Source organism: Eretmochelys imbricata, chromosome 12 (genome assembly GCF_965152235.1).
Source record: "Eretmochelys imbricata isolate rEreImb1 chromosome 12, rEreImb1.hap1, whole genome shotgun sequence".
In the NCBI taxonomy this organism is placed as follows: domain Eukaryota; kingdom Metazoa; phylum Chordata; order Testudines; family Cheloniidae; genus Eretmochelys; species Eretmochelys imbricata.
The window spans coordinates 13,115,001-13,141,001 of record NC_135583.1 but is presented as its reverse complement, the minus strand read 5'-3'; the positions used below and the strand labels follow the sequence as shown (position 1 = coordinate 13,141,001).

Genomic DNA, 26,001 nt, shown 5'->3' with positions numbered 1-26,001 from the left:
CCCTGGAGTTTTAAATATTTAACTAGCTAGGATTCCTTCAAGAGGTCTTAACCTTATAGTTTGTAATAATTTAGGGATCTCATCTCTAAAGTGTAAGTTATTTAAAATGTTTCTTTCCTTCATCCTGCATTGATTGCTACTTCTTGCAATCAAACTAAGAGCTATTAGTCCAGGAAACTGCAGCTGCCTATTTATTTCATTGTAGTAAAACATAAGTGATTATAATAGATTTCCTAATAGAGATTGATCTTCCACAAAAGCAACCCATGCCTCCTCCCCCCCAAAAAAACCCCAACCCCCCACAAAGCACACACTGTCAGGGTATATAAGTATTATGTACTAAGCATTACATGCTTAAAATCATTCATCTGTAGAATGAAATAAGAAAATCTACAAAAAAATAAGTGTGGAGACCAATACACATTTGTACGGAAAAATATTACTTCTGTTGCTACCAATGGCTTGAGCATAAAATACAACTAAAAATTATCTAAGGACCACCTACCGTGCTTCTGATACTACTGAATGTCAAAAATGTCAGCAGCTTCCAGTAATGACTCTCTGACATAAACAGTAAGGGAGAAATATTACAGTTAGTGAAGGAGTTGTAAGAACGAGCATGCATTTTCATGAGAGGTGTCTTTGAATGGCACCAAGTATTCAAGCAGGCAGCTTTCCCTGCCAGTTAAGCGGGCCAAAGAAAGCTCTCTTCCCCTGAAAGACAATTAAAACGAGTTAAATGAATTAAAAAGGCCCTGCACAGTTAAACCATGGTCATAGGTTAGAAACAGTAGTATCTGGATTTATGAAAATCACGCTGCTGCCAAGCCTCAGAAATTGTGTGTAACAAGGGACCCATTCAAGTAGTAACCCAAACAGCTTTGTAAAATTGAAGGCAATATATATCATTTTTAATTTCTAGGAAGCAGTTTTTATCAGCAGTTTCTTTTCTCTTAGGACTTAAAGGTTTTTTTAAAAAAAAAAAAAAAAAAACACCACACCACAACCCTAATTTTAATACTGCTTTCCTAAAAAAGAAAATATATATATAAATTGAGATCAGCTGATAAATGAAATCCTCTTCTATTTAGTATATTTATGGACAGACCAGACGAGGTTAGCTGGGTATCTGTGTCTGTCATGCACATTTTTCTAAAGAACCAAATATAACAAAGAGACACTAAAGTATTTTGTAACCTAAATAAGAAAAATTTAAAAACATTCTTATTACAGTTCTTTTGTGAAATGACATATTTGCCAGCACCCAGTTGTTTATGTTCGTTGTTTTTCAGAAGCAAAACATAGGTACTAATCAATATTTAAATATTTATCATGCACCAAAAATCCCAGAAAACATACTATACTTTTTTGCCCATTACATGCACAAAGTCTATCAGAAAGCATTTGTCTCCACACCCTTTATTCACTTTCAAAGGGTTAAACAGCCTATTTACTGGGCTGTCAGCAATCTGTATCCCAAATCATGAAAAAGTCTGGCCTAGTTTTGTTCAGCATCAAGACTTGTCTTCTTGGCCTGTTGTTGTTACCATCATGTAATATCCATGACAATCGTGTTGTGCTTTTTAGGGGCTCTGTAGTGCTAAATCTGAGGGGCCATTTTAAGCCAGTAAAGGGCTTTATTTATGTGGATTTGAAAGAGTCTTGTGAAGGGCCTTCCACTCAAAATCCTCTTCAGCAGGTCATCCTGGTTTCAAAAGGATTTAGATGCAGAGGCAGTGATCAGTACTTCTATCACGTTCTAATAGACTGACATGAGCATTTGTGCCTGAAAGACAGGGGGAAAAAAGTGATGCAGATTTGCCCTAAATTGGACTGACGCACAAAGCAGTGAGCGCAATTGACTGACGAGGTAACCCCTCACACCCTTCTTTTACACTTCTAACCAGTGCCGCACAAAGAGAGAGCCGTGGGAAGCTGCACAGGAGCAAAGCATATCCATTTTCATGGACCATATGGAAATTTTGTTTTGTGTACAGAGAAAGTGTCTGATAACAGTGACCTTAACTGCCATATGTGTATGGTGAATAGTAAACAGAGCTAACCACTCAGCTCTCTGACCCTTAGCATATGGACATCTCTACCAAAAGAGTTTTCACAGCACATCCACTTTCACTGCCATCTCACTCGTAACCCAGGGGATTTCACTAGATTTGTTAATGAATTGCTCTATTGACTTATCTCTGAGCTTGCCTCATTAGAGTAGAAGAACAAAATTTTTATCTATGTTTTCGTGAAGGGGACCAGAATGCCCCTCCTTTGTTCAGAGGTGGGTAATCTGTAGGGCTGTCATCTGTTTTGAACTAATTTATTGTGTCAGTTTAAAAAGGCTCTTCAGTGTTCATTGATGCTCAAGCTCCACTCCAAGCCTCTTTAAATCAATTTTTTTTCCTTGTGAGTGGAATGTTTTTTAGGCCCCTGCTTGGTTTACAAATAGCTGAACACGATGTAACCCTGGTGCTGGCTCGATTTAGAGTGCCAAATACAAGCAAACTCAGTGAGCCTCCATAGCACCACCTGTCATGAAATGGTTTTCAAAGCAGCTACAAGCCTTGTACAACCTTGTACCATTCACCTTCCCCACCCACCATCACTCAGACAACAGTTCTTCATAAACTAGCCCATTTGTATCCAGAGGTAAGTACTACAGAAACTGGGGATGTGCATAGATCATAAACATTCATATTTCTAGTCTGGTGCAGTTAGTAATGGCCCATTGCTTTAGGATTTCCAACATTTGAATGACAGAATGGCCTGTGACTGTAAAGCAATGATAGCCATCAATTAACATGTTATTAAGAGGACACTAATAAAGAATGCATTATATCTAATGACCAATGTGGAATCAGAGGGAATTAGTAAAATGGGATTCAACAAAATGTAAACCATCAAGATAAGCCTCTAAAAATTGAATCTGGCTTTTTGGGATGTAGTCTCAAAGAAATAAGTGAACAATGCAGTGAAATTCTTTCTACCACTACTTTGTACCCCCATTAGAGTATGTAGCATACTACATAACACAACAGGGAAAGGACATTTTGACTAAAGGCATCAGAGAAAACCCCTACATTTACCAAAGATCCTATGCGATCTTTAATACCCATGCAGAGCAGACAGCACTGAGTTTTTTTTTAAGTTCTTGTCCAAATGATTCCCCCAATATGTAGTCATCTGCAAACTACACGACCTACATACAATCAATAAACCAGAATATCTGTGGATGACCTGAATGTCATTGGTATTACAATGTATAAACTGTTTTTCCCCCTTAAAAGCTCTCTGCAGTTAGAAACCACGAGAGCATCACACATAGTATTACTTACAACCACTGTCATTTTATCAGAACTAAAAGGAAGTCAAAGGAACTGCAAAAAACGCCTTTGGCACCTGGCATATTCCACTGCTGCCACTGGGAGCTATGCAGTGAAATTCCTGCTGCCAACATTAAGGAATGAAAGGTTTTAAATGTCATTAATTTTTTGTAACAAGAAGAGAATGAAAAATATGAATATCAGAAGAACTGTGTGTGTCCATGAGTGGGAGAGACTGATCTGAAATATTCTAACTTCAACCCTCCTTTTGTAGCAAAACACACAGTACAAAGGTTCCTTACAGTGCTGAGAGAGAAAACATGTTTTTACTAAATAGGGGCTAAATTCTGCAGTCCTTACTCAAGCAAAATTCCCTTTAACTTCCAATGGGAGCTTTTCTGGAATACAGACTGCATCATTCAGCTCTAAGCTAACCAAAGTTAGAGATAGGTTGGGACAGAATTTTCTATTAATTCAAGTACTCTGTAGATGATTCACCCCACCCCAAATTTCACACATTGATCAATTTTTATATAAAAAACTGATCAACTTGTGTAATTCTAAAGTTTTGTTTTAAGCACCTCATGTTCTAGGGGGAGGGATAGTTCAGTGGTTTGAGCATTGGCCTGCTAAATGCAGGGTTGTGAGTTCAATCCTTGAGGGGGCCATTTAGGAATCTGAGCCAAAAACTGGGGATTGGCCCTGCTTTGAGCAGGGGGTTGGACTAGATGACCTCCTGAGGTCCCTTCCAAGCCTGATATTCTATGATACATGTGATCATGGAATGCGCTGAAATGCAGGCTTGTTCCAGACATAACAATACGGTGAGAAAGACTGAAGAGTATAAAATGTAAATAAGGTGAAAATATCAGAGTTTGCTGGATTGGAAATCAATTGATAATTTTTGCAGATTTCTCACTCTGAGTTACCGTTGAGCCATTGGTTGAACTGAGTCAAGTCTGTATGAGTAACTCAGACTGATATCTATTGCATGAAGAGTGGTTGCCACTAAGAAGCCTGTAGTTACCAAACTATAGTATCCCAGATATCACAGTTATTTCCCATGCTTAGAATATGAAATAACTGTGGTATATCATCGACCAAAGTGAGAGAACAGTGGGTAAATGCTGATTTCTTGGAACATCATTGTTCTAAGTGGCAAATGTTGAGACATGAAAAGGAATACAGGCGTGTGCAGAGAACTACAAATACTAGTCTCCTAGGTCCGTTTATCTGTTTACCGGGGGCTCCACTTTCCAATGATTGCCTCAAAATGGGTTGCACAAACCCTGCATTTGAATGTTCAGATGGATACCTGGCACCTAAATACCCTTTTAGCTATTTGAGTGAGAATCTGAGAGCATTGTTTAGCTGTTATACACACACACACACACTCTCACTCATTTAGTCTAGGAAATTATTGTTTTAGTCTAAATCTAACAAAGGAAGTGAAAATAATTCCCAATTTGCGTGTTCAAAAGATACAGTACTACCAGTACCGACGTTCAAAAGGATAGCACAAGGAAAGTCTTGCTAAAATGTTGCTGATTAACAGGAAGCTAAATCTAAAATCACAGCTTTCAAAAATTAAACTGCCTACCTTCTTTCTGGCAATATTATCACGTTACTTTTCTTCTCTTTTAATGGCCACATACCACCACATGCTATTTATGGCATTTTCAGCCCAAAGGCAGATTCTTTAAAAAACGTCCAGGTCATATGTAGGGACCAGGGTTCAAATCTGATTTTGGTCACAAGTGAAAATGAATGTGGGTTGTTGTCACATTCTCCATTTATTCACAGCACAAAGCAACCAGACAATTGGGCACAATAAGTATTCTCCTATTTAAGAGAGGCCCTGGCCTGGAAAAACAGGGATATTGATGCTTAGGACTAAAAGATTGGCAAAGCTGTGTGGAAAAGCTTGTACAGTAGCTGCCCACAGCATGCTAGATTCAAGCCTGTAGTATTAGTTCCTCATGCTCGTGAGCATGAAATTAACAATGTAACATAAGAAAGGACATAAAAAAAAATTAGGTAGAGGGGAATGGCCACGAGATCTAAAACATGCTTGACCTTTTACCTATCTCCATTCACAAAACCAGAAAAAAAGGGAAGAAAATGGTGGATTGTTACAGACTTTTTCCTATAAAAAAAATTTTGTGACACATTTGTCCTGTTATTTTACACACTGTGGAAATTCATGCCTCCTATTCCCTTCCCTCAAAAACATTAGGCACAGCACAGCTTGAAAAGGAGGTGGGGTTAGCAAAAGGTGTGTCATGCTTCAATGGGCAAAACAGATAGTAATTTAAAAATGACTAATTTGACAAAAAGCTGGATATGTAAAGTACCTGGGGCAACCTGGCACACACAGTAGCTACAAGAAACATTGCTGCAGTAATTATATGAAACTAATTACCATATGTGGTGTGTTCTATCTTAGCATCACATCACACAATGTATACACTCACACAAGTTCACAGATTGCAAGGCAGGAGACAATACCATTAAATATTGGTATCAACATTCTATGTCACACAGAAGTTTTCTGACCAGCTATTCTGGAATAAAACAACAATTCTGGATTGTTCTCTTTAATTAATGGATGAAGTATAGAACCAGCTGGAGAATGATAATCCCATTTTGAGGCAACTTTCAAGGTTAAAAAAAAATGGCTCCACATCGGAATAAAAACAAAACCTTTTTGTGAAAGGGAATTGTGTCAAAACATTTGATTTTGGACTGAAAACCTCAGGTTTTCAACTCCTCTCTCTCATGTCCACCCTGGACCTCAAAAACCTTACTGCCAAAAATGTCTTCAAAATCTGTTTCAGTAAAATGTTTTGGCTTTGGCGTAATGTTTTTTTCTTCAAAAATATTCTGAGCAGCCTAGTGGTGAACAAAGCTAATAAGTAGGGAAAAAGAGGGAGTTGAAAACAAACCATTTTAGTCAATCTTGTCCTTACAAGAGAAATAAAAGAATCCAATGAGAAACAGAATGACATATTTTCATTCCATCTTGACCCTTCAACAGTACCTTCAGTATGGGAAAAGCTATAATCTTTGCGACTGCAAGGATGCAAAGTACTAATCTGGCCTGCTTTGTCCCATGCTGTTATTTCCATAAGAAATAATTGCAAGTTTAAATTGTGACAACTTGCATTGGCTCATGGGAATGCAAACATCTTATCTCCTGATAACATGTTGAGATAACACACATCACCACTGTAGCAAGCATGAGGACGCTTGTCTTCACTTATTTTATGTGCACTCTATCACATTCCTACCCACACGTTCCTATCTTTTCTTTCAGCAGACGCCACACATTCTTTTACTGAAGTACAGAACTTGCTTTCTCAATAAGAACTGGGCACTTCAGTTGCACCACAGTCGTGCCTTTGCAACAAGTAAGCAAAAGTTAAAGGACGATCAGGAATACTTTTGAAGGTCATCATTTCATGTCCCACCAGAGGAGTGACTTTTTTTCTTTACAAACACAATTGGGATGTTGGCCTTTAGATAGTCTTTCCTTCCTTGAGGTAGAAAGGGTGTTATCACCATTGCCAGAGCGATCTGGAAACTACCCAGAAAAAGAGGCTATAGTGTATTACTACTAGTTTATTAGCCATTGTTCTACTGATAATAAATTCTTCATTGTGTTGTAACTGCAATCATATACTGTATCTAAAATGTCTGATTATCCATGTCTCTTACATTAAAAATTGTTCAATTTTTTTTAAAAGCTGGTTGAAAAGTTTTCATGAAAACTTTCTTTTTAAAACAAACAAAAAAGTTTTTTGACCAAAATGAAAATTTTCACAGATGTTTTCATTTCAATTTTTGTTTGTTTGTGATGAAAAACTGAAAACCAAAACATTTTTGGCAATGGAAACATTTTTGGTTTTTAGCTTTTTGGTCTTTCCTTTCATTTTGTTTTAATTTGGAAGTGGAAAAAAGGGGACAAAGGAAGGGAAATGGAGAAGAAAACAAAACTAAACTAAACATGTTTTGGTTTTCAAAAATGGATTTTTTTATTTGTTTCATTGAAAAACAAACAAAAAATTTTGAATGCCTGATATTTTTATTTATTTATTTATTTATTTAAAAAATAATGGACCAAATTCAGTCCTTATCAGGTTGAATTTGGCCCAATGTCTGCCTGAAAATTATACATTGCTCATGAAATTTGCAAAGACCTCCAGTGTCTATCATATTTTAATATCTGCTAAAGATAAGCAATTGATATTACCTGTTAGGTTTCATGGATGGAAAGCTTTAAGCTTCCTTTGTGCTTTCTATAGTCTGAAGATGAAGAGGTTACCAAACAGCTGTCTCCTTTTCTACCTCAGATTTCTTTGGTTTGCACACCCACAGGCTACAACACTCCCTGGTGACAAAGAATTCAATCCAATTTCCACTGGAATCACTGGATATCTTTCCACTGACTACAGTGTGAGTTGGACATGGTCTAGATGTCTCAGATAAAGCCCTGTGTTTCTCTGCTTTGCTGCTGATTCTGTCTTCTCCATATTATCTATTGACTGGTGAATTTGTTGTGTGGGTACATAGCTCACACTTCTGAGGATTTTATCACTATTCTTATGATCTAGAAATATTGTGTTCCTGTGGAGAACTCAACAGAATACTATTCATCACTTGTAATGTGGCTTCTATATAATGTTTTACTTACATACTTTGAAGTTCATCTCAGGAGGCAAGAAACATGATTTGTTACTTAACAGGCGCCAGGGTAGATGAAAACCATCCAGTATGGGATATACATTTAAACTGGCAGAAAATACTTATTTGACTTCAGGAATAGGTAATTTTTCAGTTAAACTTTTACCAGATGTAGTATCATGGTAAATGCCAAAATTCCTGAGAAAGTAACCCTCAAAATCTAATACCAATCATTGCAAGGGACATGCCTCTATATATCTCTGGATTTGGGGGTTGTTTTGCATCCCATGGGAGGGACACAAAAGTTTGGGGTATTTTATATGCAATTTAATATAGTTAGTATTTTCCCAAAACAAATTGCACTGTCCCTTGACAGACGATGATTTTAAAAGACATGTTTTACTTGCACACCATCTATAAAAGTTCAGTCACCTAAATTCCCCAGACGAGTGCTTCTGGACTGAGAATATCCAATTTGAGTTTCACTTATTTAGGCGTGTCACATGCACCTGTTCTAATCTCTAGACATATGTGCAATCAAAAAATGTATTAAAGGCACATATACAAATGTTCACATAATCCAGTGTCTGCTAGTGGTCTATTCCTAACCTCCAAAGCAAAACCCCATTATCCCTTCTGTCTAAAACACCACACCCTCTTCAACCTGCTGCCTTAAAAAAGTCTGGAAAGGCAGAAATAGCTTTGCTACTTTCCTTCATGGTCAAATGCGATCAGAGCAGACCCTACTGAGGGAGACCCAAACATAGATGATCATATTTGGAATATCTGCACAATCTACAGTTCATGGATGGAGCCTGGAAAAGTATCACTGCATCACCCGTGCCCTCCCCCAATTTGACTCTGCCCAAATATAAGGAATCTACTCTCCAAAGCAGGTTGAAAGTTACTCCCAGTCTTAAACATTCAACTCTGCAGCAGAGTGGAAACAAAGTGGTTTTACCTGGTCGTTCACCACTGATATAATTCTGTTGAACATGAAGTTTTCTAGGCTACCATGGAGGTGGAAAAACCCTTCTTTGCCTACCACACAGCTATGGACCAGCCCTCAGAATTCCTCAATGCAGTCCATTCAGTCTCCTTGCTTCTTTTTCCTGCAGACCATCATCATACTATGGTGACTGGTGAGGATGATGCAGGTAAAGAGAGTGCTAGGGGTTACTGTCTGCTGGGACAAGAACAGAGAATAGCAACAGGCTATAGACAAAGCATTTGAATAGTATCTTCTTCAGATCCATCTGCACTCTGTGTGGTTCAATTCATCTTTGAGGGCAGTCTTCTTTCTTTCTCCCCTTTAAAGGAAAATATCCTGCCATCCAAACAAGCATGGAAAAATAATATTCTGGTTCTTCTTTTATTATTAGTGAACTAAACGGCCAAACTAATGAGTCCAGCTTACAGTTCAACTCCTGTTTTGCAAAGTGGCTGCAGAAAGAGTCAGCTCTTGGTGTTCTACTCTTTCTTTACACACTCTTTCTCACTGGTTTCAGTGGGGGATTTGCGTGAGCAAAGAGAGGACTGCAGACTATGGTACTGAACAGCAGAGGTGGGATTGTGGCTGGCCCTTGTGTGGGTATGCAAGGCGCTGTTTTCTTCCTTCATGCGCTCTGCACAAAAGCCAGACTTGGTAGCAGTCCCCCTGCTCTGGGATGCTGTTTCCTTCTCGCACTCTTTGGGATGCAAATCACCCCAAAGGTGAAGAGTTTCAGCCGTAGCCTAGTTCTGCAGTGGCCTGCAGAGCTGGCCAGACTTATGGGATGGGCTACCAAAGGAACATTGTAACATGTGTGTTCCCACTGTACATTTGGGAGCTTGGAGAGGGACTGTACGTTAGGGGCATCCCTTGCGTGATGCTGTATTGTCTCACCTCTAACACCGACCCAGTGGCTATATGCCATAATCTGGCCTTTTACAGAATTAAGACAGTGTTACAGTATGCTCTTCATTTATTTTAAGAGCTGTTGCAGTAACGTTAATCAATAAGGCAAGGTAATCTCACTGATGAGTACAATGCCGAGTATTAGGCAAGATTAACCTCACATCTAGGAGAAAGATTTTTAAAAATGCTAAACTTCACCAAGAGTGGTGTTTAAGAGGAGACAGAACAAGGTTTATCAATGGAAACAAACGTAAATTGCTTACCCAGAACTGGGTGGGAGAGAGCCTACTTCATTTGGGCTACTGAGTATAATATTAAGTAGAAAGAACTAAATTAAAAAAAAAAAGAATTCCAAGCAGTCAAAACATGAAAGTGTACAATGATTATAAAATAATACAATTTTCTTACCTAATGTTTCAACTGTCTGAAGAAATATTTTTCATGTACAAAAGATATAACTATATATCTTCTGATTTTATTGGCTGCAGATTACACTAATTATCATAAAAAATTACTGCCACTAATAAAAATTCTATTATAAGTTACTTATAGTAATCTCTAGGGCACTATACTTAGGCTAGAAAAGATTATAATTACATTACATTACAGAGAGAATTTGTTTCCTGAAGCGGCTTTAACATTGTCTGTTTCTTTTAACACTTTAAAGTTGCCTTTTTTCCCCTTTCAGGTCAAACGTTGCCTGTTTTCTTCATTGTGCAGGATGTGGTTTTATCCCAGAATAATGATCCATCTCTGTTGAAAGTGACGTAAATGAAGTTTTAAAATCACAAATATCTGGGTGGGTTTCACCTCCCGAGGGGGTTACTGTGTCTCAATGGAAGGATGCATGAAAGGGAAGACCTAACACTCTCCGCCCAAAGGGAAACACGCTCTGTATAAAATTGCTGGAAACTGGTGGGTGTTCACACAAAATACTATGTTCGGATTTTATTTGACAAGACAACAATTGTTATTTTCCCCTTTAGATACTTTGCATTTTCCCATCTGTGAGGCTGATGACTCTTAAATGACCTTAAATCATATTGCTGCTTACAGGCAAATGTGAAACTCTGCGTGCTACCTGCTTGGACTGATCATCAAATTAAATAGCTTTGCTTTGATAGCTGACAGTGCAGTAAATAACCTCAAAGTCCAACTAATTAAAATAAAATTGGAACAGTGGCCATTTCTTTTAGAAAGGGTTTCAATGCTTCAATAGCGGGGCTAATCAACATCTTAATTAACAGTCATATAAAATGAAATAGCTCATCTGAGTTGCTTTAAAATAGACAAGTTATTTATGCAAAGACTTGTGGCATATTAATTGCTAACACTAAGAAAAAAATATGCCTTTGAGGTTTACAGCTGCTTTTGCAGCAAAGGATTTGAGAGCTAAATTGTGGAAGAAGCATATTACAGTAGTTAATTTTATTACATACTTGAACCAGAAGCACAAGTGAGGCTGGCAAAGTTTTGTTGTTTAAAAAAAAAATCAAATTCATTGCTCAAAGCAGCACCATGATGTTTCCACTTTATTCCAAGTTAAACATTAAGGGTTAGATCCTGCAAGGTGCTGAGTGAACTAATCCTCCTCCAGCAAGATGTTTAGTCACGTGAGTTGACTTCAGTGGGACTACTCAAGTGCTTAGAATTAAGCCTGTGCTTTGCTAGATCAGGACTAGGGTGCTCAGCACCTTGCAGGATTGATCCCTTATTCCCTAGTCCTGCAAACACTTATGTACCGAAACGTACGCTCTCATGTGAGCGCAGTCAGTGGGATTACTTACAGGAGTGTTTGCAAGATTGGGCCCTAATGTGCTTTTTTGCACCAATTAATCTACCAATGTTCATAATTTTAAATACTTTATGAACATGTGGGGCTGGGAGGGGAGAATCAAGGGAAGGCAGAGAGGAATTACATTTCCTTCCCTAATTACTTTACTTTTGTTGACACCTTGGAATAAGTTTTTACTTTCAGAGAAGAACAGTTGATTTACACTACAGAAACATCCCAGCAAGCATGAGAAAATTATTTGTCTTTCCTCCTGCCAGGCATCCATTTCCTTTTCACTGTTGCTAACAATGTGCTAACTCTTTAAGCATTTGTCAAAGGATCACAACATAAGAAAACTATATTTAAATAACTTCAATACAAAGTAAAAACACAGTGTAATGATTTGGAGTCTATTTAAGTAATAATAATATTTGTACAGGCTGCCTGGCAAGAATGCTGGTAGATGGTAGGAGCTGAGTATAATCTTAAAGGGTCAGCAGCATCAATACATTTGTAAGAGAATTTAATATTCCTCTTTTTAAATAACTTTGATTTTAAGATCTTTAAATATGCACAATTTTCTCTTTTATTCATTGAGCAAACACTGATTTAGCTGTATTTTGAAGGGAGCTGAAAATAAGGTTGGCTGTTTTTGTAGCAATAGACTGAGGTCACTATAAGCAACAGCGATGAGAGTTTTGCAGGCCTTTGCTGAAATTAATTGGTTTGCTCATTTCACTCTCTAATAATGGAGAGGGTTTTTACATCACAAGTCACTACAGCTAGCATTAAGTGGATCCCTTGTTGGCCATCTCAGCACACAAACTCACGGTGCAGTTGCATATCTGTCTGAAAATCTGGCCCATTAAAATCCAGGAGACTTTCTATATCAGGCTTTCCACAGTATGCATCTGATGAAGTGAGCTGTAGCTCGCGAAAGCTTATGCTCAAATAAATTGGTTAGTCTCTAAGGTGCCACAAGTACTCCTTTTCTTTTTGCAAATACAGACTAACATGGCTGTTATATCAGGCTGTAACCATTAGTAGATTAATTTATGGGCTTGCAAACCTTGACAGTGTCCTTAAGATTCATTGCACTAAAGGAGGATAGCTGAATAAATAAGCTCCCATACTTTTAACTGCCCTACTCATCCCATCCTTGCTCCCCACTTTACAAGGGCCATATATCATTTTAGATCAAATTCTCCTTCCATCCTACACATAGCTGGTAATAGCTCACTTTACTTATTGCAATGTATTTATATCAGACATTCTGAGTAACAACAGTCAATTGGTTGAAGGCACCCATGACGCAGAGCCTTAGGGGTAAGAATGAGGGGGGAAAACACACCTGACACCAAGTGTACATGCCCTGTGCTGCCTGAGTCACTAGAAAGGTAAAGAGTCCTTGGATCATTGGGGCTATGAGCACTGTGGAAACTGTCAAATCAGCAGATAGGGATGAGGAGGGGTAGAGACAATGTAAAGCACAGTACCATCAGCCAAACAAAATCCCACCCAGAAATTATTTTTAAAACAACAACAAAAAAATCCATATAACTAAACACATGAAAAAAGTTTGTGGAGCCAACATGATTTTGGCAAACCACCATTCTGTTTCCTCTGCTTGGATGTTATATCCCTTTCCCCCTTCCTGTGTTTGTCTTGTCTATTTAGACTGTAAGCTATTCGGGTCAGGGACCATCTATTTTTACTCAAAATGTGTAAAGCATCTAATGGCGTCCTGGGGCCTCCAGGTTCTAGTGACATACAGACAAATAACAACAACACTAAAGTAACCCTGACAAGCAATAAGTGTAATAGAAGTTACAATAGTGTTGTTAGATAACCTGAGACCAACACAGCTACAAAAACACTGCATACAATAGTTTTGTTGGCAGCCAAAAACTCAGAGGAAGAATGAATACATCTCAGATTACTCCACATTAGGATTCAGACAAGCTAGGCTTTTTTTTTCCCCTTGGCAGAAATGCCCAGTTTATCGAGTATCTTGGGTGGTTTAAGCAATATCTAGAAGACTGTGAGGCAGCAGCAATTCTGTGTTCTACTAAAGCTTCCCCCAAAACATTAAGAGCCACTGATGCCCCTTATAGGGGAACTGAACTCTTTAGTACCACGTGTGTTTTTCATTTCATGCATGTGTCAATATGCTTTAAAATGCCCTATTTCTAGAGGCAAACGTTGTGCCCAGACAAGCCCACTCTGATTATGTATGTACAGTGTATATGAAAGTTTGCAGTTGTGGTTGAGTAATGGTATGACGGTTACGTAGCGAAATGGTATATGTCTCTGCAGGACCACAGAGAGGTATCTAACGAAACGTACACATATAATTCAAAACACTGTCCATCTTTTAGTGGATCAGATATCCAGTAAAAATGGTTGTTTGCTTTGGGCTTGACACAAAACCACCGCATATAGTATTCTTCATACATCCAAACTTAGTGATCTGGGATAAACAGTCTAGTATAGCTGTCAAAAAGAAAAGATTTCTAGGCCATGCAGGAATTATATACTCCTATGTACAAGAAGAAAATGGTCTAAAATTTCAGTCATGCAAACTCCAGCTGATATTAGGAGGAATAATTCCTAAATCCCTTTAACTCTTTCAGTTTCAGGCAAATATACAGCATTCAGCAGAGTTATGCTATTTACCTAAGATGAAAACTCATCATAGTATTTCACAAAGGCTACATAAAGATTTTGTGCCGTCATTTCTTCACACAATACACAGTAATTCTTGTAAAGCCAAAGATCTATCCCAGATGAAGAAAAATGTAGCATACACATGTTTAAACATAAAAATATATTCTGTCTGAAAATATTTTTTTCTACCCCTTACAGCTAGCACTTAAATATTGTGCATAGTATTTCTAGAATTTTAAATGAAAAAGGCTGTCAACTCATTTGTCCAAATTCGAACCCTCCACAATTCTCCTTAAAAGTTAGAGGAATAAGATGTCAAAGTTTGCAGGAGTTACTCTTCTCAAGATCAGCATCTGGCTCCCTGATGAGCTTCCCAGGCATGCATGTTGGGAGTTGTTTCAGAGACTGTCTTGGAGTGAGGCTGCTAATGTGGTGTTTGGGCTCTTAGAGAACCTTTTGTATGACTCAGCTTGGATTTGGATGCAACTTGGTTTGCTTAAGAACAAGAGGGAACTAGATAAATCCTACATGATACAAATGAGGGACCTGGCTACACCTTTAGTTGCTGGCCAAGGGATAAAGTGCCTCGGCCCAATTTGAGCAAGAGAGTCTTTTATTAAAATTATTCTCTTACAGTCTTTCTTGGTAATGTGATCAAAGAGGGACTGGCTACCGGTTTTGCTGAGGCTAAGCCCCTTCCAGCCATGCCCCTAACATTAACAAATAAATTAGCCTTTAAGAAGCAGAATATTTTCCAAAAGCCCCTTTTTCCATATTGCACATTAGCTGGCGATTCCATTCTCATAAGTTCCTTGGTGAGACAGGAGCAATGTGCCCTAACTGCCCTACTGTACAGAAGGAACACATTTTTACTTCGCAGACATGAGACACTTCCTTTAGAATAACTGCCTTAATGTGTAACTTGGTCTTCATTCAAGTGTTGTTCCCTTCAGCTTTGTTTGGGTCCAGCCAATTCTTATCGTTAATGGCCAAACCAAAGATCTTGAACTTTGTTTACCATGTAACCTGTCACTGTGATAAAAACCCAAAGCCTGTTCCAACTTTCAAGAAAAGGAGAAAAGACTTGTTTGGTTTTTCCTGGCATTTATTTCTGCTTTGCAAAACCTATTCAGACGCAGACAGTAATGCTGAGCACTTGGAGAAGGTGTTAAATTGAGATTATGGTAAACAGCAGATTTGTTTGATCAGGGAAGAAATTATTTCATCAAGACACAAGAGAATTAAGCTGAGTTACACGTCACTTACTGTATGTATTGATCAGCAAGCGGATGAGGAGTTCCTGGTTATGGACAGCTGCTCCATGGAAAACAGTATAAACCTATTATGAAGGAAAAAGAAAGTTACGTTTTGAAATGGAAAATATTAATTGCAGACTCCCTTTGTCCAAAACGGTAATGAACACGTAAATGCAAGACCAGAACTTTCTTAACAGGTTTCCTATTCTATTTATATGCTGCCTTAATGTTTCTAAGAGCAGCACAGTTTGACACTTTTTCTTTCACATCCAGTTTCACAGTGAAAAAGAGGAATAGTTTTGTTGGCAAGGCCTGTAGCATTTAGGCTTTGTTTAGTAACTAGTGATGAGTATCCACAAAAGGTTTAAGGACGACTACTACATTGTGAAGTAACAGCAAGCAGTACGGTAACTATGTAGGTTTTATTTGGAAACGCTAATTAGGTAGTAATAATAGCTTTGGTAGATTATTTTGTAGTCATACTTAGTAGACACAGAAATAATTACTGTGGATCGTATCCTCCCTTCCCACATAAAAATGCATGGAAGGGTGGACTTACTTGAAATAGCTCATGTTTTCTTGAGGTACTACTGCCTTCAGAGGTGGAATTAAATCTCTGAAAGGCAGGCCACCAGCAATGTGCAACTGGCAGGGCAAGCTAAGTTACCTACAGATCGATGGACCATAGGAAAAATAGGTCCAAATCCTGTCTATCCTTGAACACAAACATGCAGATCACTACACTCTTCCTTCCTCCACAGCACTGGGCACATGACTGTGCTTTTCTGCCAGTGACACCCCCGTTGGCTGTGTCCACACCACTCACTACAGGCTTTCACATGGTATGCACTGGAAATATATGCTTTCCAGAGCAACACTGACTGTCATCTTGGTAGCTAGTATACTATGCATCCAGTGAAGTGCCACATCACTGAACACTAAGAAACATAAATTGCTTGCTTTCAATATCAATGACCTAGGGGGAAGAATATGGAAGTGAGGAAATTTGCAGAGATAAACTGGGATGAGGGTTGGGGTGGAACAGGTTAATATAGGGAAAGAGTGTAATAAAAATTCAGAATGAAAAAGGCGGTATTATTCACTTTGGATATGAAATGCTTGGGTTAAAGAAAATTTATTTAACAGAGAGAAAATATAAATAAACTCACCTAAACAAACTCTGCAGGAGCAGAAAACTATACAGAGAGTTTTAATTAGGAGTTAGAAGTATTTACAGAGGAAAATGTCTGCCTATTTGTTAAATTTTTCAAAATTCTACTTCATAGTTTCTTCTATGCTCCCTTTCTGGATGGGAGGAGCTCCCAGTGAATATCAGCCGTCAAAAATAGTGAGATTGGAGGAAAAATTGAGATTTAAAAAAATAACATTTGGAGTCTTTTTATTAGGGTTTGTGATTGTCTCTGCAACCAGGAGGGCTAGAAACTTTGTCTTTTTTAAAATGACTGCTAAGTACCCCATGTAATAGGATTCCAGCAGCTAGGGCTTTAAGGAAGCACAAATATAGCAAAACTCAAGCTAAGATTGCAAGAGTTGGCAACACAAACATCCACAATCTCACCTCATTGTCCTTCCAAGCTCCTCCTTAACATTCCCCTCTGCTGTGATGTGTATAAAAAATTCAGCGAGGGCTAGGGATTTGTTGTGGTGTAACCACTGCTGATCAGGCTGACCAGTACTGTCTCATTGTTGCCTTCTACTCCCTACGTCTGTTCATTGTATCTCTTTGCTGTATCTTATCTTATAGTTTGATTGTAAGAGCTTTGGGGTGGGGACTATCCTTTTGTTCTGGGTCTGTACAGTGCCTGGCACAATCAAGGTCCTGGGCCATGATTGGGACCCTTTGGTGCTATCGCAATATAAATAAATAATAACAGCAACAATAAATAATTAATACACATATGAGTAGAACTTCTATAGTCCTAGAGCCTTAATGTTTTATCCGAGGATCACTTACTCTGCAGGGAAAACTCCACTGAATAATACTGAGCTCATTTAAAAAGACACACTCTTCTGTAGCACAGGTGGGATTTTGGGGCTCTAGCACTGTACGTCAAAGACTAGAACACCTTATTCTAAAGAGGAGCCCATATGGACTTTCTGGAGTCATTTGCTATGCACTTCTTAGGTAGCCATAGCATTAATCAGATTGCTGTATTTACAGATTCTTTAGCAAGGAATTGCGTCTCTCTCTTATTTCTATAGCGCACATCATGGCATAGGGTAAAGTCAAATTACATAATAATCATTCAGTTTGTCGTCTCTGGCTATATTCAGGGAAACCCTTCAATCAGGAAAGCATGGGCTTACCTGGAAGCCAGAGGGAATTAACCATGTGCTGGAAGTTAAGCATGTTCTTAAATGCTTGAATTTGAAATATGAGTTTCATACTTTTGGCCTGAACTTCAATAAATAAAAACACATAATTTGCTGGGGGAGGGGGGGGAGTCCCAAACAGCCATGGTGTAGTTTTATTTGTTACGAGGTGCTGTCTTTTTTTAATTATTATTTTAAATGATGGCTCCCAGACATACATCTTAGCATAATAAGAACAAAAAAATCAGAGTTGTAGTTGATTAGAACTGAAAGTGAGCCCTGGACTGACAAATGAACTTGATCAGTTTTTTTCAAAAGTTCACATCGTTCTAGTTCTAATTTATGGAACTCTTGGTATATATCATCTTGGTTGAACAATTACACTATTCTAAACAATTAAATTGCTATGATACACATAATGCATGGCTCCTGAGCATAAAGTTCTTTAATGATGGCAGACTCTAAAGTGGTACAGTTCACTTTTAAAAGGTCATGCATCTTTTTTCAGTAGATTAACATTTTATCTTTTAATGGTGTTAAGAAAAGGTCAAAGATTCTAACAGATGGAATATGGAAAGCTTCTGGTGAAGAAGATCAATGTGTTAAGCATCAATCTAAGTCCAGAAACACAGCCATTTAATGACTATTGTTCTTGTTTTATTTTAAATTACCACTATCCTGAATGCTAAAATTACATTTTCATATTTGAAAACTGAAACAACTTCTTCCTAAACAGATGCCTCTAATGTAAAGAATGTCTATTCATCTGTTGTACTTTCAGGAATATTTCTATATTTTAAAAGAAAAAAGTTTACCCTTAGGCTAATAGCATTTTTTTCTAACTGCCATCCAAACAAATGCACTAAGAATGACCCCCAATGGCAAACAGAGAATTAATTTTATATTGGTTTAACTGAATATGTTTGCAATCATTAGATGGAATATGTGATTTAAATCAGTTTTCTCTTCTTAGATAATATTCTATTTAAAGAAAAAAACTTTAAATCTTGGTGGCAATATAGACTGCACTTATTACAAAAATGTTCAAAAAGGGAATAAGGAATTATTTTTATGTAATGGATCTTTTTAATAGTATACTACCATGAAGTCTTAGGCCCAGATCCTGTAAAAGATTACACAGGCTTACTTTTAAACATCCAAGTAGTCCCATTGACCTCAAGTTTAAAGTTAAGAACATGCGGGACGTGTTTGCGGGAGACTGTAAGCTCCTCTGAACTGTGAATGTGTCTGTGTCTATGTTTGTAGAATGCCTAACATAATGGAGCAACAGAACTGAGTTTCTGGGCACTCTTATAAATATCAACTAATAGTACTCTTAGTGGTAGAGATACCTTAAAGAAAGTTACCAGATAGCTTCTGAAGAGTGTGTGCGTATGTGTCTGTAACATATACACATTTATCATATTTACTTATATTGGAAGTTCCTGCCATTCTCAGGGGCTATGCCTGCTCAGCCCAGCAGAATGACATCAACGGGAGAGTGGTACTGACAAAGGCAACTAGAGATTCTTTTCCTCAAGACTCCTTGGGGATGACACCTGTGAGTCCAGAGGCAGTGGTGCAGCAGGGCATTTTCACTCAAGACACCCTATTGGCAGGCGTGTTCATATGCCAGAGAGCCAGCAGGGATTGGTGGGTTTCAAAATGTAACGATTTGATGGTCCTGCACTGTGACACACAGGGATACAAAATGGCAGATGCCCGGGAGGGAGGCACTGACCTGACTCTTTGCTGGCAGCTGCCTTCCTTGTCATGAAAATATCTATTATTAGGTCATTTTACTTTCTGATAAAGTACACTATTCCTCCATCAACAACATGATAAACTGGACCCCAGAAATGCAGACTTGTTTTAGAGAAATAACTTAAAACATTAATCAACTATGTGCAAATCCCTTCTACCCACCCACATATCAATACAATATTTGTTTACACAGCAGGCTATACAACCTAAATGGTTATTTACAAGACAAATTTCTCATGTAAACAGGACTCAAAGTTTTATCATTTATTTTCTCATTTTGCAGAGAAGGTTGCAACTAATAGAACAATAGGTCTAGGACAGAAGTCAAGAAGCACTTTGTTAACAAAAAAAAAAGATAAAAATTGACTGATAATACATTATAGGTAAAATATATGGACCAACCACCACACGGTTGCTGTTAAACAAAGGATATAAATCATCATGCTTCAGGGCTTTAGCCAACCTGTAACTATTGGGAGTTAAGTGGAAACTTTCCCTGGTTGTAGGTCATCCATAACTGTCCATAGCAGGGCTTCTTGTACCTTTCTTCAAAGCATTTTGTACTGGCCATGGTTGGTGACAGGATACTGGTCTAACCCAGGATGGCAGTTCCTGTGTTTCCAAATATTGGTTGCTTGGCACTGAAGTTTTTCTTAGAAGTAATATTCTACTCAAAAGTCAAATGGAATTGTGGGGTGTCATGCTGGTGTATTTTAGAATTAAATAATATACATAACAGGGTACTTGCCCCTCTAGCTGCCCTCTATTGTCAGTTAAGGTTATCTTGCACAAAAGGAAAGCCAGCATTAGCCTGCTCATCTTTCCAAAAACATTTGTGGTAAAAGATGGTCTCACAGCATGTCCAGAAGCCAACTGTTCTGGATGGGGGTTGGCGGAGGGTGGGGAGGGAAAATGAATTCCGAAGATGAAGAGCCCTGTCAGAACCTCCCTCTCTATGGTGGGGGCTTCAGCTGAAGTATGTCTGCTGATCTCTACTGCAGTGATATGGTTTGTTCAGAGCAGCTGTCTCTTGGGTAGGATAGTTCTATGGAATTTAGAGGTCAAAGCCAACACCTTCAATTCCACCTAGCAGCCAGCTGGCAACCAGCTCGATCACAGAACCCAAGTATCATGTACTCATGGCAAGATATTCTTTAATTCAAGCAAGCTCCCATATTTTACGCTCACTTCAGTTCCTCCTGGATTTAAGGCATGGTTTATTGTAGCAAGGTGTGAAAAGAAAAAGAGACAAACTCCTTGCCAGCCCAAGATGATAAAAAGCAATTTTGGGGTCACTGCTGTGAGGTGACTGTCTGGGAGCCACTGGGAATGTAACCAGACTGTCAGGCTGTGAAATGCTGGTTGAACATCCTCAACTGAGGAAGTAATAAATTCACTCCAAATCCTCTGCTTGTCCTCTCCAATCCACCATAACCATTTCATTCTTAATTGGATAGACTCTCAGCCCAACTGACTGTCAGAAAAGAATGAAGCCACCAAAGACCAGCCCCATCCTCTCATAGATATATCAGCACTACCTCATAATTTACAGCATCTAAAGCAGTTGATAGATTTATTAGCAGTATGGACACCAGGTCATTATAAAGCAATTGGTACCCTTCCCTCTTCCAAAACAGGTACTGACAATATCAGTCTGCAAAGGACAAACTACTTCAGCTTTACAATCAGGAATTAGACAGATTCACGAGGTTTAAAGGTCACAAAATTCTTCCAGCACATTCTGAACCTCTGTAAGCATTACCGGGTATAATTTAATCATGGAAGATATAGCATTGGCTTGCTCTGTACCAATGAACTAATTCAAATTTGCTTAAATTACAGATTTTTTTTTTACTATTAGGGCTACAAATGCAAGCTGGGATCTGAGAGTCAAGCTGGGCTCCTTCCTTTTCACCAATCATCACTAGCAATAAAGGCTCTGCGGCTGAAATTATGCCCTCAGTGACAGCTTTGCAACACCACTGTCCTCACTGGGCTTGCAAAGGGATAACAAGCAGGAATTTAGAAAACAATATTACAATACACAAGATTAAATGGAATCCAACTCATTCTCTCTTAGCTGTGTTTGCTCCGCAGGGCTAATAAGAGTGGAAAGCAGCAAATATGTATGTTTGTCGTCTGAGTCAGCAAATGTAATTCTTCATATACATAGGAAGCAGCTCTACTGAGGAAGACAATACCATTTTCCCAATAACTTTTCACAGTAGAACTGTGCTTTAAATCAAACAAGCAAATACTGAGCCGGCCCAGCAACAACAATTTGATCTGCTACATGGCAGTCTTTGGTTTGGAGACACTAAACAACTCCTCATCCTGGGGACCAGGATTGTGAGTAAGCTATGAAGATGATACAATGCACTTGGCCTCTGTGGAGCCAAGGAACATTCGCATCACTCTTGAGAATCCCTTTGTGTAAAAAAAAAATTATCTTGTGCCCTCAGGTGCAATGGCTATGGATGAAATACAACTCAGTAAAAACAAACTGAGGTGTTGCAAGAGAGTTAATGAGCATTTTAGTATTTGTGCCTAGTGAGATAAAGTGATGACTCTCCATTGAGGAAGGGGAGGGTAATAACAACAGCTGCATGACTCTTTTTGTGGCCAATGCGACTGCAAATGCACCCCCAGCTTTTTATGTTTTACTTTGTTTCGTGCAGTGCTGATCCTATTAGTCAAGTCCAGTCAATTCTCCCACCTTTTTCCTTTTTAGTGTTCCTTTTGCTTTCCTTCATTCTATATCATGTCTAAAAGAAGCTGCATTCAGTTTATGTGGGATCAAATGCCCTTCAGTTGTTGTTTTACCAGTTCCATTTAAGTGGAGAACATTTTCACATGCCTCTGATATTCCATGTTTCAAAGCCATAAAGAAGTGGATTGAGATATAAATGTTTTCAGGAGTCATGTATTCAGTTTGATTTCCGTGTTCAGGTATTATTGGTGAGAGACTTAAAAGAATTGGCTAATTTGGTGTTGCTCCCGGTAGAAATATATGAGCACTAGCAATTCATAACATCTCCACAGAACACTCAGTGTATTGAATAAATAAGATCCAAGAGATTTTTCAAAGGATGCATATTTTAACACCCAGTCACATACATCCGAGGATGTAATTTGATATGAAATAGCAGTTCCATGCCAACCTGATAATGAAATCTGATAAAGAACCTAACGTTAATTCTAGCTATTTGCTGTGTCCATTTCCCTTTTTGTTTTATTCCTAGAATTTTTTGTACTACCTCTGAGTAGTTCTGATCCTTGAGATCTGATTTCTTATACCCTGCAGGGGACAGCATTGGGCAAAGAACAGTGAAAATCATAATATAAAAGAGGAAACATTTGCTTTCAATTATCAAATTGTCCTTTGCTAATTGAGGTACAAAAGAGTATTCTTTTTTCCAGGTTAGCACCGCCATCTCTTCCCCCCTCTCAATTATTTATGAAACATAATTTGGCTACCTATTTCACACTCTCCTCAATAAGAAAAAGATTCCCAACTCTTCCCAGCCACTAGCATGACTGAAGGGAAAAGAAATGATGTATAGCATTGCTATAAAACTTAGGAGTTTTTTTTCTCGACAGCTGTGTAAGCTTCACTATTTCTCAGCAGCTATGTTGAATACCATCCCTGCTGTCAACATAGATATCAGTTTTCATGCAGGAAAAAAAAATCAGTTTTCTGCCATTAGCTGTCATTAATATCTATAAAAAGAACGAGGCTATATACACGTGTATGCAAACACACACACACACACACGCTCACCTACTTTGTTTGTAAATGTGCATGTAACTTCAGGTAGAAATATTTCCTTTTTATTTTACTTTGGCATTGTTGCAACAAAAGTTCCACCAAGTGGATCTATATTTAAAAGTGATATTGCAGAAAGGTATATGGTAGTTTTGTTTATTTCGGACAGATTCAAAGAAGTATCTCTGAACTTCTGCCAGTGATCAAAGGAACTGATGATGTAGAACAGATTCATGGGCCATGTCCTATCAGCCTGCACTTTACCCATCATCCATCATCCAAACCCTAAGCCTTTTTCTGAGTGATGATTGCACCCTAAACACATAAAATTAATCACCACTCTAGCCCAGCCAGGTGTCTTGCCTCCAGAAATTATCTCACTGCAGCAAAAGAACTGCTAGAATCTGATAGCTGTATGTAATTTAATTTAAAGAATACTGCATAGTAATGAAAGATTAATTTACATATCTGAAAAGTTTCCAGTTTCACAAAGCCAATATAGATTCCTTAGACATATGTAATTGGAAAACAACTGGTTCATCATAAAAGCAGGGCAATTAAGTATTTACTAGTTTCTGGAATTTTAAATGCAGGATCTCCATCATGATCTTAGTTTAATAAAGGTTGTAAAATATAATTTAAAGAACTGGAAAGAACAGGCATTTGAAGTTTATATTCAACTGTTGGACTCAGACCCAAGTGAAGTAATATTTATGGGACACTAAAATTTTCATAAATATGGTCTGTTATGCTTTTCAGAGAAGCTCATCACCATTTCTTAGTTTTCTGTATTTCTATTTTTCTTTCTCAGCATGCCAGAAATTATGTAGCAGGAAATTAAATTGTTCTATGCATCTATAGTTTTGAAATTATAATGTAGAAATCACTAGTAGATCTGTCAGTGGCTGATAGATTAGATCAAACATATACTGTTCTGTGAAATAAACAATTTAAAATATACAGGCCCTTTGCACACTTTAACTTTTCAATAGCACATGAGCTCTCCACTTCATGTACTGAATACACAGAGCTTCTGTATTTTACATAAATGGAAACAATTGTAAGTACAGAAGCGACAATAATCTCCATCTAATTATAAATGGAAATTACATGTTATTTTCAACATGTATATTGGGGAAGAGAGAAATTGGTTCTGTGCTATCAGTATAAGGCCTAACTCTAAGGCAAATTCTGCCAGTGTTCCGCTTCACTTCTGGATTAACTGCAAATCCTAATAACTGGCTTTTAATTGGGAGCTTAGCTCTTATATTAAATTATTGGAGGAAAGCAAATGTGTCCAAAAGATGTATCGTTAAATAAAAAGAACCCAATCTCCTTGTTAAAAATCTGAGTTGTTGCAAATCTAACAAGGCAAAAGCATATAAAAAGGAAATCTTAATAAATAGAAAACAAAATTTAAATTGCCCATCAAATTATTTTACTTCAAACAATACTACTGCTGAAGATTTCAGCTGTGATGTTTCTGTATTGTGTGGCTTCTATGACTCAGGGCTCTTACTAGAATTCACTATGCATTTCTCTATACTTTATTATGAATGTGCTTGTCTCACTCTCTTGTTGTTTATAATAACTATTTTCACACCATATATAATGCAAAACAGAAGGAAACAGAGCATCTCTGTGGTCTGCTGTATCAATATTAGCATATGTTCTTGTCCTCTGTGTTCAGTGCTCTTCAAAAAGCAAAGAACTGTATTCAATGTATGAAATAGCAGGTTTTAAAGTCACTTACATCACTTACATGAAAATAAGTCTCCATAATACATAATTACATAAATCTTTTATGTGCAGAGTCACATACACTCCTTGAAAATCATCTTGTTTAGGTACACAAATGACGTAGCCTGCACAAAATAGTCTAAATAATCAGTTTTGCATCTAGAAAATAAAATGGGGGGGGGGAGAAAGGAAAGGAAAGGGAAGGAAAAAATATTAAAATTGAGATAAAGCAAATATTATAAAATGTCAAGAAAATAATTTTCAAAACAGAGCAATTAGAATTGGGAAATGGGGGGGGGGGACAAAACAAACAAAAACAAAAAAACCCAACAACTAAGAAACAGAACTAATAGGTCATCTAACCCTCCCTTCTCCCAATACAAGCTTGTTCCGTATAGCATGTGGAGAATAGAGAAATGTACATTAAGGTAAATAATGAACAGTTGTCTTCTCAGTTTCACTGGCAAAAATATAAAATTAATGTATTACCTTTTATTAACCGACAGAATTATAAAGCAAAGAAATATAGGGGTGACATTCCAGGTTGAGCTCAGACAGAGTTCCCAAAGAATGGTCCAGAGATCAATATTCTTCTGATAAGATTAGCAAAAAACAACATTTGTTTCAAGATATAATTCAATTTTAACAATAGGGTAATGCTCATGCAGCTGTATTATTCATTACTTAGTCTAGTTTTATGGACACAAACTTCAGGATAGAATGGGGTAAAAGAAAATCAGTAAGATTACAATAAATCTGAAATTTAAAAGTAATGTATCTCCCCCTATTTG

The 26,001-nt window shown here is 37.8% G+C and overlaps 1 long non-coding RNA gene across 1 annotated transcript in view; it reads right to left on the bottom strand.

Annotated features, from left to right (window-relative positions):
* Nucleotides 1-1,705: 1,705 nt before the first annotated feature.
* Nucleotides 1,706-26,001, bottom strand: part of LOC144272622 (uncharacterized) — a 25,567-nt gene continuing 1,271 nt past the window's right edge. Inside the window, exons 2-3 of the long non-coding RNA XR_013347603.1 lie at nucleotides 15,617-15,689; nucleotides 1,706-1,786 (exon numbers count right to left, since the gene is read on the bottom strand). This is a non-coding gene — a long non-coding RNA (uncharacterized LOC144272622). The remainder of the gene's footprint in view (nucleotides 1,787-15,616; nucleotides 15,690-26,001) is intronic.